The sequence below is a fragment of the Palaemon carinicauda genome, chromosome 27 (genome assembly GCF_036898095.1).
Source record: "Palaemon carinicauda isolate YSFRI2023 chromosome 27, ASM3689809v2, whole genome shotgun sequence".
In the NCBI taxonomy this organism is placed as follows: domain Eukaryota; kingdom Metazoa; phylum Arthropoda; class Malacostraca; order Decapoda; family Palaemonidae; genus Palaemon; species Palaemon carinicauda.
In genome coordinates, this window is record NC_090751.1 from 34,731,487 (window position 1) to 34,746,486 (window position 15,000).

Here is a 15,000-nt window from a genome sequence, read left to right on the forward strand (position 1 = left end):
GTGTGTGTGTGTCAAGAAACTAAACATAATATTGTGTTCAATAGTAATAGATTATTTCCTATTAAGATCAAACACTGGTATTCTCAAATGAAATGAAAAGTACCTGTCAATCATCCAGCAGATGCACCTAAGTGTTTACTATTTTTCAGGGTCTACCAGGGTGCAACTAAAGTTACATACCAGCAAATTTATACCCAATATCCCTAACCCACCAGCTGGTCCAATTAATAATATTTATTTCGAATTACCCCTGAGTCAATATATGATGAAAATAAACAATATCGTGTTCAATACATTTAAATTTTATATTTCTACTTAACAGTCAAATCGAACCCTAGTTCCTCAAATGAAAGGCAAGGTAGCTTACATTAAAGGAGAGGGGTTCAATCCTTATTCGAGGTGGGGTGTGTGTGGTGTGTGATATATATATATTTATACATATATATATATATATATACTATATATATATATATATATATATATACACTGTATATATATATATATATATATATAAAAATAGTGTGTGTAATTGAATTTAAATTTAAACTGTAACCATATGACACTGACCTAAAATATTCATACTTTTGTACCCAAAGATATTCCAATTACTCCTTTTTTAGTGGATTTCTTCATCTATTTTAAACGAACCCATGGCATCATCGCCCAACCTTGAACTCTCCCTTGCCCTTCCCTGGGAGATATGACGAGACCCAGACAGCCCTCAAAAAATAAGGTTCACGAACATACCCTAGGTAGTTATCACTGTGGAGGTATTCTCCCCCCCCCCCCCCTCTCCACCCCCGCCTCCCTAAATTGACCAGTACAGCTTGCCTTGACAAACGACAGGACTATGTACTTGTTCTACGCAGTCATCTTCATTGAGTCCATGACCGCCTTCTCGCCCTACCCCAATAAAGAAGGTCGAAGGACAAGCTACTTACCTTGACGGATGACCTGACGCCGCTTGGTGAGCCTCGGGGGTCGTCATCCTCGAGCCAGGGACGACAGCAGAAGCAGCGCCGACATGATCAGGGACAATCGCAATGCGACGATTCCTCTCAGGACCCATCCCGTCCAGTGTGAACAATGGGTAGTGAAGTGTGAGGGATTCCTTCTCTCTCTCTCTCTCTCTCTCTCTCTCTCCTCTCTCTCTCTCTCTCTCTCTCTTTGTGCTGCTACTGGTGGTGGTGTTCGCTTCGTAGGCTGTTTTGCCTTGAGGAATTCCCTAGTTTTGGTCCCCTGCTGCTGTTCACTCTTCTGTGGAAAACAAATGATAGTTGAATATTGTAAAAAAAAAATTCCATTACCTTTTCTTTAATTAATTTTTTAGGGAATGTGTTACGTCAATTTTACCAATTGTAATAATCTAGCCCAATTTCTTAACAATTCTGGGAAAAACTCACTTAAGAAATATGTCTGTTTTGCTTTATACGAATTTCCCTTAAAAGTGCAAAATCACTGTTCATTTTCACGAGTCATTCTGAAGTTGTGCAATGGATACAGAAATGTATTAAAAAATTGGTTTTTGCCGACATCAACTTTTTTTACATTTATGTGGACTGGACTTATTTTTTTTTCTCTGCCTATAATCTTACGTAAGAATTGCCAACTCCTCCTTTAAGAAATAACTTCGAAATATATTAATTTTCTTATAATTGATATAAAAATATTTTTTTCGTGGTTGGTTTTAGGCCCCATTCCAAATCTCATAAAAAAGGCTAAAATAAATTTCTATTAATTGGTTTTTGGTCTGGTTATTAAATAAACAATTCCACCATTTATATGAAAATATTTATATAAATCATTTTGACATTGTAACCTTGTCACAAAAATCAACATTCCAATAATTTTCTAAGTTCTCTCCCAAAACAAAACTGAAAATAACAGTAGACCCAAGGTCCTTTAGACCTTGAGTAGACCAAAGCTGTAGCAGACAGAGAAAATGTCCCAATCGCCGCCGGGCAAAATAACGAAGGAACACGACAGAACAATAATGGAAGTTCCAGTAGTTTAGAGAAGTATTTGACTCACCTTGAAGTCTGGTGTCGTTCGGGGTGGGTGTGAGAGGCTGGCGCACAGGATGTCTCGTAGTCTGGTTAGCGGTGGAATGACGACGTGAGTGGTTTAACGAGACCTTGTCTTTTTTCATTTGAGTTTTTACATTAATTTTCCGGCCTATTTCTTCGTCTTATATAAATACGTCGACCAGTAAATATGCTGTTTTAGGTAGATTTCACATGGCTTGAAACTCGATTGCTATTCAATACATTTAGATTTGAGTGAGTTTAGTAAGGTTCATTGCGATCACAAAATATGAAAGTCTGTTCAGTGCAACAAAAAAATAAAAAAATTAGAACACATGTAACGTTATGTAATTCACAAATTAGTGGTTTTCAGTGCAGGCACCATCACAAAGGCTTTCACTTTCCACACTTGAGTTCCCTTTTCTTATTCCGCAAAGTTTCGTAATTTTTGTGGGTTTTTTAGCTTCTTTCACTTTTTATCTTCGAGTTTATTCAATTAGTTTTCTCGAAGGTCAGATTTTCAACTCGAATCGGAAACCTCTCGAAGATCTTTAAATTTAAATGCAGGAAAAAATAGCCTGAAACAGAAAAAAGAAATCATCAGCTTTCTTTATTGAAATAATATTGCATAAGCAAATAACCTTAATGACCACACATTGCAAGAAATCCCCCCCCCCCCAAAAAAAAATAAATAAAAAAAAGTCACCACCCGTCATAATATAGGTAATTTCTCCAGCGCATATTTTCGTAACGTAATGTTCAACAATTATTGTTAAGAACGAAAAATTGATGTAGTTGATGAGTTTTTATGGAACGGCCGAAGGAATTACACAGACATACTAGGGTAATATTGCTCAATTGCGAAAAGGAATAGAATCTTCGAAGAAAGGTTTGCTTTATTACAAGTATCTGTATCTCTAAAAGACAAACACACGTTAATATCATATCAATAACATCACAATTTTTTCGTTTATTCTTACTATTATGTGAGTGATGCAATCATCATCATCATCATCATCTCCTCCTACGCCTATTGACGCAAGGTGTAAAGTTAATGTTAGTGGAGTCCTATCAAATGAATTTCCAGTGAACAGTGGAGTACTCCAAGGGAATGTGTTGTCACATATGTTGTTTATCCTCCTCATGGATTTTGTATTGCATAGAACAGTTGGGGATGGTGGAGAAGGGTTGGACTGGGTTGGTAATAAGAAATTAGCTGATGAAATAATACCATGTATATATATACGGTATATATATATATATATATATATATTATATATATATATATATATATATATATATATATATGTATGTATATATATATATATATGTGTGTGTGTGTGTATGTATGTATTTATTGAGAGAGAGAGAGAGAGAGAGAGAGAGAGAGAGAGAGGAGAGAGAGAGAGAGAGAGAGAGAGAGAGAGAGAGAGAGAGAGAGAGAGAGAGAGAGAGTTACTTAATTTAAGTGTTCTTAGAGGCCTCAAAAATAATGGTATAGGTAGAGAAATATAATGAAAATGCGAATATAAGATCAACCAAAAAAAAAAAAAAAAAAAAAAAAAAAAAAAAAACTTCAACAAAATGCCATAAACGTCAAAAGTACTCCAGCCCCTTTCAAATTCAAATGTCAAAATCTGATCATTCAGTCGACAGCATCTTCCGGCGGTCCAAGGACCAAGTCAGCACATATAACCTCTATCTTCGTCCATTCAGAATCGATGCTTAAGCTTATCTTATGCAAATTTGTTCCTTGCGAATGATGACGAAGGCAAACCCGTGATGTGCACAGTCACCCATCCTGATTGCATAGTGCTTGCGTCACGGATGCTAGGTGCATATATCTCTTCTATTTCTGGTTACGATCTTGTTAAGAATTTTGATGACGAGTTGTGTGCATTCTTTGTCTGTGCGTATTTGTTCTAGGTAGTTCTCATTTAGTAGATTTATCATTATTATTATTATTATTATTATTATTATTATTATTATTATTATTATTATATAGTATGTATACAGTATATGTGTGTATATATGTGTATGTATATATATATATATATATATATATATATATATATATATATATATATATATATATATATATATAATATATATGTACGTATGTATATGTGTATATTATTATTATTATTATTATTATTATTATTATTGTTATTATTATTATTATTATTATTATTATTATGATAAGCTAGTATATAACTCAAGTTGGAAAATCAAGATGCTATAAGCCCAAGGGCTTTTTCGCGTAAAAATAGGCCCTGTGAGGAAAGGAAAAAAGTCAATAAATAAACTACAAGAGAAGAATAAGCAATCAAAATAAAATATTTCTAGAACAGTAGCAACATTAATTTACATCCTCCACATATAACCTATAAAAACTTTAAAAAAACCCAGAGGATAAGAAATAAGATAGAACAGCATGCCCGAGTGTACCCTAAGCGAGAGAACTCTAATCCAAGACAGTAGAGGGCCCTGGTACAGAGACTATGGCGCTACCCAAGACTAGAGAACAATGGTTTGATTTTGGAGTGTCCTTCTCTTAGAAGAGCTGCTTACCATAGCTAAAGAGTCTCTTCTATCCTTACCAAGAGGAAAGTAGTCACTGAAACAATTACATTGCAGTAATTAACCCTTTGAGCTAAGAGGAACTGTTTGGTAATCTCAGTGTTGTCAGGTGTATGAGGACACAGGAGAATGTGGAAAGAATTGGCTAGACTATTCGGTATATGTGTAGGCAAAGACAAAATGAGCAGTAACCAGAGAGAGGGATCCAATGTAGTACAGTCTGGCTAGTTAAACGACCCAATAACTTTGTAGCGGTCTATATATGAAATGCGTATAAACATACAAGACTCACGCGCATAAATCCTTGTACTTTTGCCGCTGTGTTCCGTTATAATAACGTGAGTCATACCGCATGCTACCTCATACTTAATGCATGTAATTACATATCTATCCCCACTGGTTTCACACTATGCATTGTGGTCCATTGCCCCTATGAACGTCCTGTATAAAAAGAAACAATAAGTCTGACTGGCGCTGATAATCATGGCCCTTGGCACGACTGAAGAGAACTTTTAAGAACAACTTGGGTGTCACGTGACATGAGGTGGTCATTGGTAGACTACTCTAGAGACACGTTAAAGAAAACGAGGCTGAAGAAATTGCATATGGAAGGTTGAACTACCGATGCTTGCCAAGTCGTTAACCCATTTTTCGTTCAGTTCGTTGACTTTTCATTCGACCCTACTATTTGGAATTCTCCCTCTCTGTTTTAATTTTCCTTATTTCCTACAGTCTTATTTTTTGCATCCTTCGTGATCAGTGTTTTCCTGTATTTTATTGCCCTTCATAATTATCTTTGTATTAAGAGAGGGGAAACATGAAATATCACGGATATACTGTCAAAAAGAGGATATAAATGATAGTAGATTATATCAAACTCTTTGGAATATTTTGTAAGGTCATAGAATAGGCAAGAATAAATCACAAGGAATTTTTTTTCCCTCAGCAAAAGTCGGAATACTTGGAAAGAGAAATAGTACAGATAAGTCATAGACAGGTAGTCAGATAAACTTTACAAGAATTTTTTAACAGTTGAATATCAGGGCTGGCAAAGTTTAATTTCAGGAAGGATTTGTTAATCCGGGTACGGTATGTGAAAGTTGAATATGGTTTTCAAGCAGTGTAAAAAGTTGTGTATTCTTGGGATGAATTTGGTCGAAGGTGAACAAGTAAAAAAAAAAAAATCGAAAAAGTCCGGAGATGGTGTTATGATTTGGAATAGCTATAGAGATGCATTAAGAGAGAGAGAGAGAGAGAGAGAGAGAGAGAGAGAGTTACAAGGATTTTGGATGTGACAAAACATTTTAGTCCATCCTGGGAGACCATTTGCTCTTGGGGGAAAAGAGAGAGAGAGAGAGAGAAGAGAGAGAGAGAGAGAGAGTTTTACAAGGATTTTGGATGTCACAAAGACTTTCTAGTCCATCCTGGGAGATTCCACTTGCTCTTGGAGAGAGAGAGAGAGAGAGAGAGGAGAGAGAGAGAGAGATTCCTCTTGCAAGTAACAATAGGATGGGGAGAGAGAAAATGTGGTGAAGTGGCAAAAAGAAACTACACAAAAACAAAAGAGGAAAGCCACTTTTAGGCCATATCGAGAAAGAGAAACCTGAGGTTTTCTTCAGACCTTGCCCCTGGTCCTAACCACTCCTGAACTGGAAAGCTTGTTAGAGAATAAATAATGTTATGGCCTGTTTAGAGCAAGAATATTTTTTTTCTGGATGATTTTTAAAGAAACAATAAAATCATGTGGATTACATTTGCAAAGGAGTTTCATCCTTGACTTAACGGTTAAAACTGGTTGATGTGCTCACTGCAGAGCCACACCCTTTTAGTGGATTTTTTTTACCAATAAAAACTTGTGTTGCTGATATTTACTTGTATATGTATTTATGTGTATATATATATTATATTTATATATATATATATATATATATATATATATATATATATATATATATATACATATATATATATATATATATATATATATATATATATATATATATATATACAGTATATCATAATAGCTAAGCTACAACCCTAGTTGGAAAAGCAGGATGCTGTAAAGCCAAGGGCTCCAACAGGGAAAAATAGTCCAGTGAGAAAAGGAAATAAAGAAATAAATAAACTATATGAGAATTAATGAACAATTGAAATAGAATATTTTAAGAACAGTAACAACATTAAAACAGATCCTTCATACATCAACGTTTGTGCGGGTTTCCGAATGTATACACATTCACGTGTGTGTACGGCACTATGTAGATGAATAACGATTCAAATGTGTTCATGTAATGGAAGCTGGAAGTACATTTACCCTCAGTACCTGCGACTTGATTAATGCGTCTCTTTTAGACTGTGTACCACTGACCCCTTTACGAAGATATAGGCCCCAAGGTTAATGTGGGTCACAATGTAAACTTTCTTGTGAGAACATAACATCAGGTTATTTAAATCTTAATCCTTGCTGAACTTTTTAGATAAGTTGAAAAAGGAAGAAATTAATGTATTATAAATACACAAACAAATAAGTAATGGAACAATAACTAAAAAGACAAATAAAGGATTCAGTAAATAAAGTTCTCCGGACTTTTTGGTTGTGAAATGAGTGGATTGCCTGAAGCTGTTCCCAACACTAAATTTGAACCACGACAGAAAAAACTAGATTATTTTTTTTTTTTTTTTTTTTTTTTTTGACATATGAATCCTATTAAACTTGAAGGAATATTGGATCGGGGACCACATTCTTAACCATTTATATGCCTCTGATCAAGCGAACACTGGGTTTGGTCTACTTTTTTCTATTTATGACGAAATGAGCACCTAGACTACCTCAGTATAATCATATCCGTATAGTATGTTCCCAGTTGAGAGAAGATAAAAATAGACGTATGAATTTACATAGAAACTATTTACAGAATAATCTTTTGCTTTCTGTAAAATTATATATAAATATATATATATATATATATATATATATATTCATTTGCAGTCTCTAGGGACCCATTCTGTTATTCTTTATGTCCATCTGTTATCTGTCATTCTGATTACATATCCTGCCAATGTCCATTTCTTCTTCTTACGTGTTATTAGGATGTCCTAACAACATGTAGGAAAAATAAATGTGCATAGGCTGGACATGTAATGAGATGACATATATATATATATATATATATATGGTGCAATGCAATATATTGAAAATAAATCCTGTAAGCTTGAAAAAAATTATGTAGGTGAATTGAGTTTTTGAATTAGACGGGAGAGTGACTGGTTTAGTTTCAAAGTAGGTTTATTTTCTTTTTTAATCTGAAACTTCTTACTATCTGTATGGAAGAAAAATGCCAAAATTCAGAGAGAAGATAATATAAGAGTAAAATTGTAGAATAAGAAAGGTAATCGTGAGAGAAGGTAAACGGTAGAGGCCAGTGAAAGTTTGAAAGTCATTGGAAGAAGAGAAATTTTATAATAAACGTGAGCAAAAATAAGGGTAATTAAAAACCACAAAAATGAAGCAATTGATATTTAGTTCAGACGGTGCAAAAATGAGAGCAGTGGTTACTACTTGGTATTTAGGAGTAAGCATAATGTGGTGGTGTCAGGATGAGGGTGCTTAATGCTTTGGAAGATTTCTGCACGGGATTTTCATCCGTGATTCAGCCTTTAAAGTATGAATGTGGTCGTGATCGTTGGCTTGTCTTATATGTACGTGTGTGTGTAAAAAGAAATCATGGCAACAGTAGTTCAGTCAAATATCATTCTACTCTGTAGGAACATCATAATAATACTTTTGCTTGTTTAGTATTGAAATTCCAGTTGATTTTCGTAATATATATGTGTATAAGTATATGTATATGTGTATGTATGTATGTATATATATGTATATATATATATATATATATATACATACACACATATATATATATATATACATGTGTGTGCGTGCATATGATTCGATATTATATACGGTATACAAATAGATAGATAGATAGATATAGATATATAGATATTTGTGAGATAGATATAGACATATAGATATTTGTGGGTGCATGTGTGTGTGCAACCTAAACTCAAAATAACATGGTAAGAACCAAAAGGTTGACACCCTCTATTACCATCCCGTCTAAGGGGGATAGTATGATATATAAATAATATATATATATATATATATATATAGATATATATATATATATATATATATATATAAATCATATTTCCGTATTTTCATGTGTTAGGGACAAATAATTTTATTCATCTCCAATTTTTATTCGTTCTAGTAGTAGCTATTTAGAAAACAATTCTTTACTTAATTGCAAGAGTACTGTAAAATACTCAATTCCCATTCAGTTCTTTTCGGGGTCATAGCATCGGTTTTTCATTTAAATTAAATAAAGAAAATGCCGCCTTCCTCCATTCGCGTTATTTCAAACACACTCACAAATTGTCGGTATGCAATTCAGCTTTTCAAATGTAGTAAATTATATTTATTTTCATAGTATAGTTATTAATTTTCATTCCAAAGAAAAAAATTCAGGCTGTTAAAAAGAATGTTAGAGGAAAACAAATGGCATTTTTCTTCATTAGAAGTACTAATATTTACTCTTTGGTCTAAGATTAAAACGAATATCACATGCTTTCATTCGAAATAGTTCGTTCCAAAAGAAGAAAATACAAGCACATGCACAATAGAGCTTCAATATCTAAAGATATGATAGAAGCACAGATTTCGGACTGAAAGTAGGAAAAGAAATTAAGCCCTCTGGAATTTTCATCAATGACGGAGATTCAATGAAATATCACTCATGTTTAAGACCAGAGTCTTAGTGGGAAATCTCAAGAGCATAGAATTTGAGTTGTATGTTTGATCCCTATTTGTACATTTCTTTTACTCTACAGCAGTGGTTCCCAAACTATCTTACCTGATGGCCCCTTTTTGCTTCCAGTAGACCCGTACGCCCTCTCTTTTTTTTTTTTATATGAAATGATTCTTACATTTATTTCTTAGCATTGTACAGGAAAACAGATTTCTGTTTGTATTACATTTTAATAATGAAAGCCATTCAAACAAATAATAGTACATTTCAGTAACTAAAAACGAAACGTTTGGTTCAAAGTGAGCGAAAAAAAGTTTGAACATTAGCAAATTGGCAAAATTGAGTTGCAATTTTAAGAATAGATAATTTGAAAACATGGCATATAATATTTGGAAATATTTGGAACAATTTCTGGTCAAATTTAGTGAGATGGATGCATGTATGTAATGACAGATATTTGTTCTTTTAATGATTTTATTATTCTATTAAACAAGTAATTTCGAGCAGATGACTTTACGCCCCCCTTGTATCGTCCTCACGCCCCCCTAGTGGGGCGCGCCCCCCAGTTTGGGTACCACTGCTCTACAGGGTATTTTTTCCATTGGACTCGTAACTTCGCATGTAATAATAATAAAAATTATAATGATAGTAAATGGCGGTAATTTAAGACAAGCTGAACCAGGCAAGTCTCGATCCTTGAAATATTACTTATCGCCTCTATCGCAGACCAATCTACCTTCTGCATGTTTATACAGTATAAGAACGGACTGAACAGCGACAAGTCTAAATTGGACGTTTGTTTCCCATAGTTTATCGTAGCCCCGATTCGATTGAGAGGCAAATTTTCATTGACGTTCTTGTTGTCCTCACCATTCATTTTTAGTTATGCTCAGGCCTGCACAAGAAAAAAAAAGACATTGTTTTATACCCGTATCATTGGCTTCTACATTCAAAAGCTATCATTGGTTTCAAGTAGGCATAGCTAATACTCATCCTGTATTGGTTTTTTTTTATTGAGATAATAAAATGATAAATAAAAACTCCCCAACGCTTGTATTTAAAAATACGGACGTCCTGGATAAGCTAATAATCCCAATGATGATAAGGATACTAATTGTAGATGGTCTATTTGATTTGAGTCACTTCACTTAGTACAATCACATAACGAAAGTAGCAATCGTTCCAGAAAACTTAATTATAATTGACAAATAAAATAGGTTCTTCTAATGGGCCGAATGAAGGTTATCAGTGCCTCAAAGTGATGACGACTATGAAGTGTCTTCAACATTTTACACAATGATGTCTCTCACTTTGTTTATTTGAAGCCAACATACCATCTCTCATTATATTATCAAGGAAATCTCTCAGAAATTTACCATCAAGAAGCATTTTCTTCACCGATTGTCAAACAAAAATCCTATTAGATTTGCTTCTACCGTTAGGTATGGATCTCCAACGCCCTTCCTCCTCCTACTCACAAACTGGTACACTCTAGCTAGGGCCATCAGTGCATCTGCCGTGGTGCAATAAAGACTTTATTAAAGGGTTTTTTGCATAGTTCATTTGGCCCTCAGTTCCACCCATTTTTAGCTTCCTACTTAATCTCCCTTCCGGCTTCCTTTCCTCCACTATTTCCAACTTCTTTTCAATTTTAATCTAATGAGAATGAACAGCATATTGGGAGGAGGGTGATGGAAATGGATGTACAGGGAACGAGACGGAGAGGGAGACCAAAGCGAAGGTGGATGGACTGTATCAAGGATGACCTTCCACCAAAGGGATTAACTAGTGATGAAGTGTGGGACAGAGGTAAATGGAGAAAGCTGGTGAAAAACATCGACCCCACTTAAAGAAAAGATGCAGACAAAGAAGAAGAAACTAGAGTTTTCTCTCTTTTGCACCTCGGCAGTCACCAGGTGGCTGCCCCAACCCCAGCGGTGAACTGGATGACCCAAATTCCATGCATCGGAATTGGACAGTAAAAATATATTCACAAGTGTCCGTCTGTCTATTGTGTGTATCCTTCCACGAGATCATTCTAAAGACCACAATATCATTGAAAATGTCACCAATATATTTCCATGAGAAATTTGCGATGGGGTCTCTGGCCTTAGTAGGGGTTTACCCGATTTTGAAACGAATGCAGGTGAAGTAACAAATTTCTCCAAAAGTTTTATCTCATTGCGATACTTATCCCTTATTGTGGTCGTCTATAATTGGTTAATTGAATAAACGCAAGTTACAATGTCATTACACAGTGAAATTGCAAATAAGACTACGGTGTATAACAAGTAAAGTTAGAATTTTCTTCACTCGGGTACAAAAACATCAAACTACATTAGCGTATTTCTGCTGCAATGCTTATTGTCAAAGCCTCGCCTGATGGATCCTTACCATTAATAGTTAACAGATTTCTTTTTTATATATGTCCTAAAAATTCCCAAATTTTATCTGTATTCTGACTTCGCATAGTAGACTTCATCCACTCTATCTAGAATACGTACGTACAAAAACCTAATGAACTTCTATATTTAGAATAAATTCCTCTACCCTGTCTTACAAAAAGTAAACTGCATGTCAGTGGACGTCATCTGTGTATATATTCCGGTAAAATATTACCGAAAGAATAATTAGCATGGAGAAAGAAAAGAAAAATATCGGGACGTGACCATCATAAGAATGGCTGGCTTCATGACGAAGCAAAAAAAAAAAAAAAAAAAAAAAAAAAGTATTTTTGAACTGAACTGCAAGCTGACGTTGCTCTCTTCCATATTAACTATCTTGAACTCGTGATTTACAATTCTCTCTCCCTCTCTCTCTCTCTCTCTCTCTCTCTCTCTCTCTCTCTCTCTAAATTTTCATCAACACATACGTGACAAAATACATATAAAACAAAAGCAAATGATATATATGTATATGTTCATATTTGTGTTATGCCCTATATACATATATATATATATATATATACATATATATATATATATATATATATTTATATATTTATATATATGTATGTATGTATATATATATATATATATATGTATATATATGTATATATATACATATATATATATATATATATATATATATACATATAATTTATATTTATATATATATGTATGTATATATATATATATATATATACTGTATATGACCAAAACGTTTCACGAATGAATTTTTCAAAGTACGGAATCGCTTCTCAGAATTTGATTAATTCAATACATAATGCTCGTAAAACTAAGCTTCAGTATATAATTTAACTTAAAAACATTAAGTAACTGGTTTCCGACGAAGATAGTTCGTCGAACACTTCTCAGTAAACGTAATTTCAAAATGTTATTCAAATCACGTTTGGCATTCGTTGGCCATTATCTTGCGTGACGTTATGAAAACTGCCATGATTTTCTTTTTGTCACGGACCAAGGGCTGAGGCAGGAGCAGGAACCCGTGATGACACCAAGGATTTTAAATATATATCCTTGAATGACACACGGTCACGTGAGATCATTATAACCTAACTACCTCTATACCTAATTTTAGAATAAACTGCCAAAAATTATATTCCAAAAATATTTTTTGGGATATATAATTTTTTTGACATTTGTTTTGTTTAAAACGGAAATCGTAAAACCAGTGACCTATTTTAGAAAGAGCGGAGGGTGTTGGTAAGACCTCATGGAGATGGAAGTAGGAAAGTTAAGTATATCCATTTTTAAAAGCTATTTAATCACTGAAGAGTGCTTATTTTCTTACAAATATTGTTTGGCTGGCTATCGTTAGTATATAATTGACGGAATCTTCCTCATTCTTGTATTTAGATGAACAATACAATAGGAATTAATTGGCTATTAAAAAATTAATCTCTCTCTCTCTCTCTCTCTCTCTCTCTCTCTCTCTCTCTCTCTCTCTCCTAAGAGATTTGGTCTACATTATCCTATTGAAGCTAAGCAAAAAGATATCAAAACTATTTGCTCTTAAGTCATAAATCATAACACGAGAGAGAGAGAGAGAGAGAGAGAGAGAGAGAACGCAACATTTTCACCACCAGTGAAATACACCATAGAACACATCAGGTCACAAAACTAGACTTCCGCTTCCTTATCACACCGGAAATTTCAAAGATCACAACTCCGTTATTTTCCGACGCATTCCAGTGGGGGAAGAGAACTCTCCAATGTTATTTCGTGGTGTTTCGTATCCAGAAAGAAACAGTGTGAGCTCAAATGATTGTCCAGAGGAATTGCGCTATCTCCTAGAACTGTTGTTTGTCTTTAAAACGGGAAAAGTTTAGATAATTTGATTGGATAATATTTCAGGTACGAAAATTGATAATGATGGATTTTAAGGCGAGCTCGGATTACATTGAACTGCTCTCTGTTACCGTGCGCCATATTGCCAAGGGCCTAGATCAATTTAAAGTTATCTTAATTTTAAAGAGCGGCTATCTCATTTCAAGAATGACCTCCTAGGCTTATTTTTATGAATGTTCCTAAGTTTTGATAATAATAATAATAATAATAATAATAATAATAATAATAATAATAATAATAATAATAATAATAATAATAATAATAATATGAAAAAAGATAGTTATAACAAAATTGTAAGTGTATTTTTTATATATCATGACATAAAAAAAGAACAATTACTAACGTTGTAATCAGATGAAAGATTAAAGGTGTGTGTAATATGATTTTAAGGCTTATTGTCAAACTTGAGGTCCAATATTTATTGACCTCTATCTAATGAAAACGTTAGCGCCTGGAAATCGGAAACAAATAGAAACTTATCTTTTAAAAATCAACAGGATGAAGACAGTAATCGGTTAATGACGCTTTTTTTTATTTCTTTCTTTCTTTCTTTCTTTCTTTTTTTTGTTGCTTCATCCATACTGAAAATGGGCAGAAAATGTGAATATAGGACAAATATTAAGTTAACGAAACGCGAAGAATAAATGAAAATGAAGGAAGGTTTTCTCGCAGACATTTGAAAAAAAAATGTGAAGGATAAAGAAGAATGTTTTGTTTAATACATTGGAATTTCTGACTGTTTAGAAAAAAAAAACTCTTTAATCAATGGACGCCCGTGACATTTGAATGAAAATATGAACGTAAATATTTGAAATTAAATTGCATGTAGCAATTACGATATGTACACTCAGAACACTGGCAAATTATAACAAGCAAATTTTTTGCATTAGTATTATTGTTTGTCAAGTTGCAACCTCAGTCAGAAAAGCATATCACAAGATTAAGTGTAAGTAATACCACATTATTTTCGTTATCTAAAGACTTCTTGGGGCCCTTTTCGTCTTGAAGCGTAGGAGATGATGATGATGATGAAAGATTTTTGAACTTTAGAGTGAGTACAAAGTAATTGTAATTAAAAATGAACACAACGAATATGCCTCATTCTCGTGATCATGTTAAAATCTTCAGTGTTCAGCTTAAGGACGACTCCGTGAACTAATGTTTTGTGAGAGCTAACATGACCGTTATGTTTCCCACACGGAGGTGTGTATGTACGAACATGGCCTTCGGGTCGTAGGGAGCATAAACAAGTAAAACAATTGCTCATGATTTGTTTTT

General features: G+C 33.8%; 1 pseudogene; it reads right to left on the minus strand.

The window, feature by feature from the left end:
* Positions 1–15,000, minus strand: part of LOC137620671 (uncharacterized) — a 47,088-nt pseudogene that overhangs the window by 21,890 nt on the left and 10,198 nt on the right.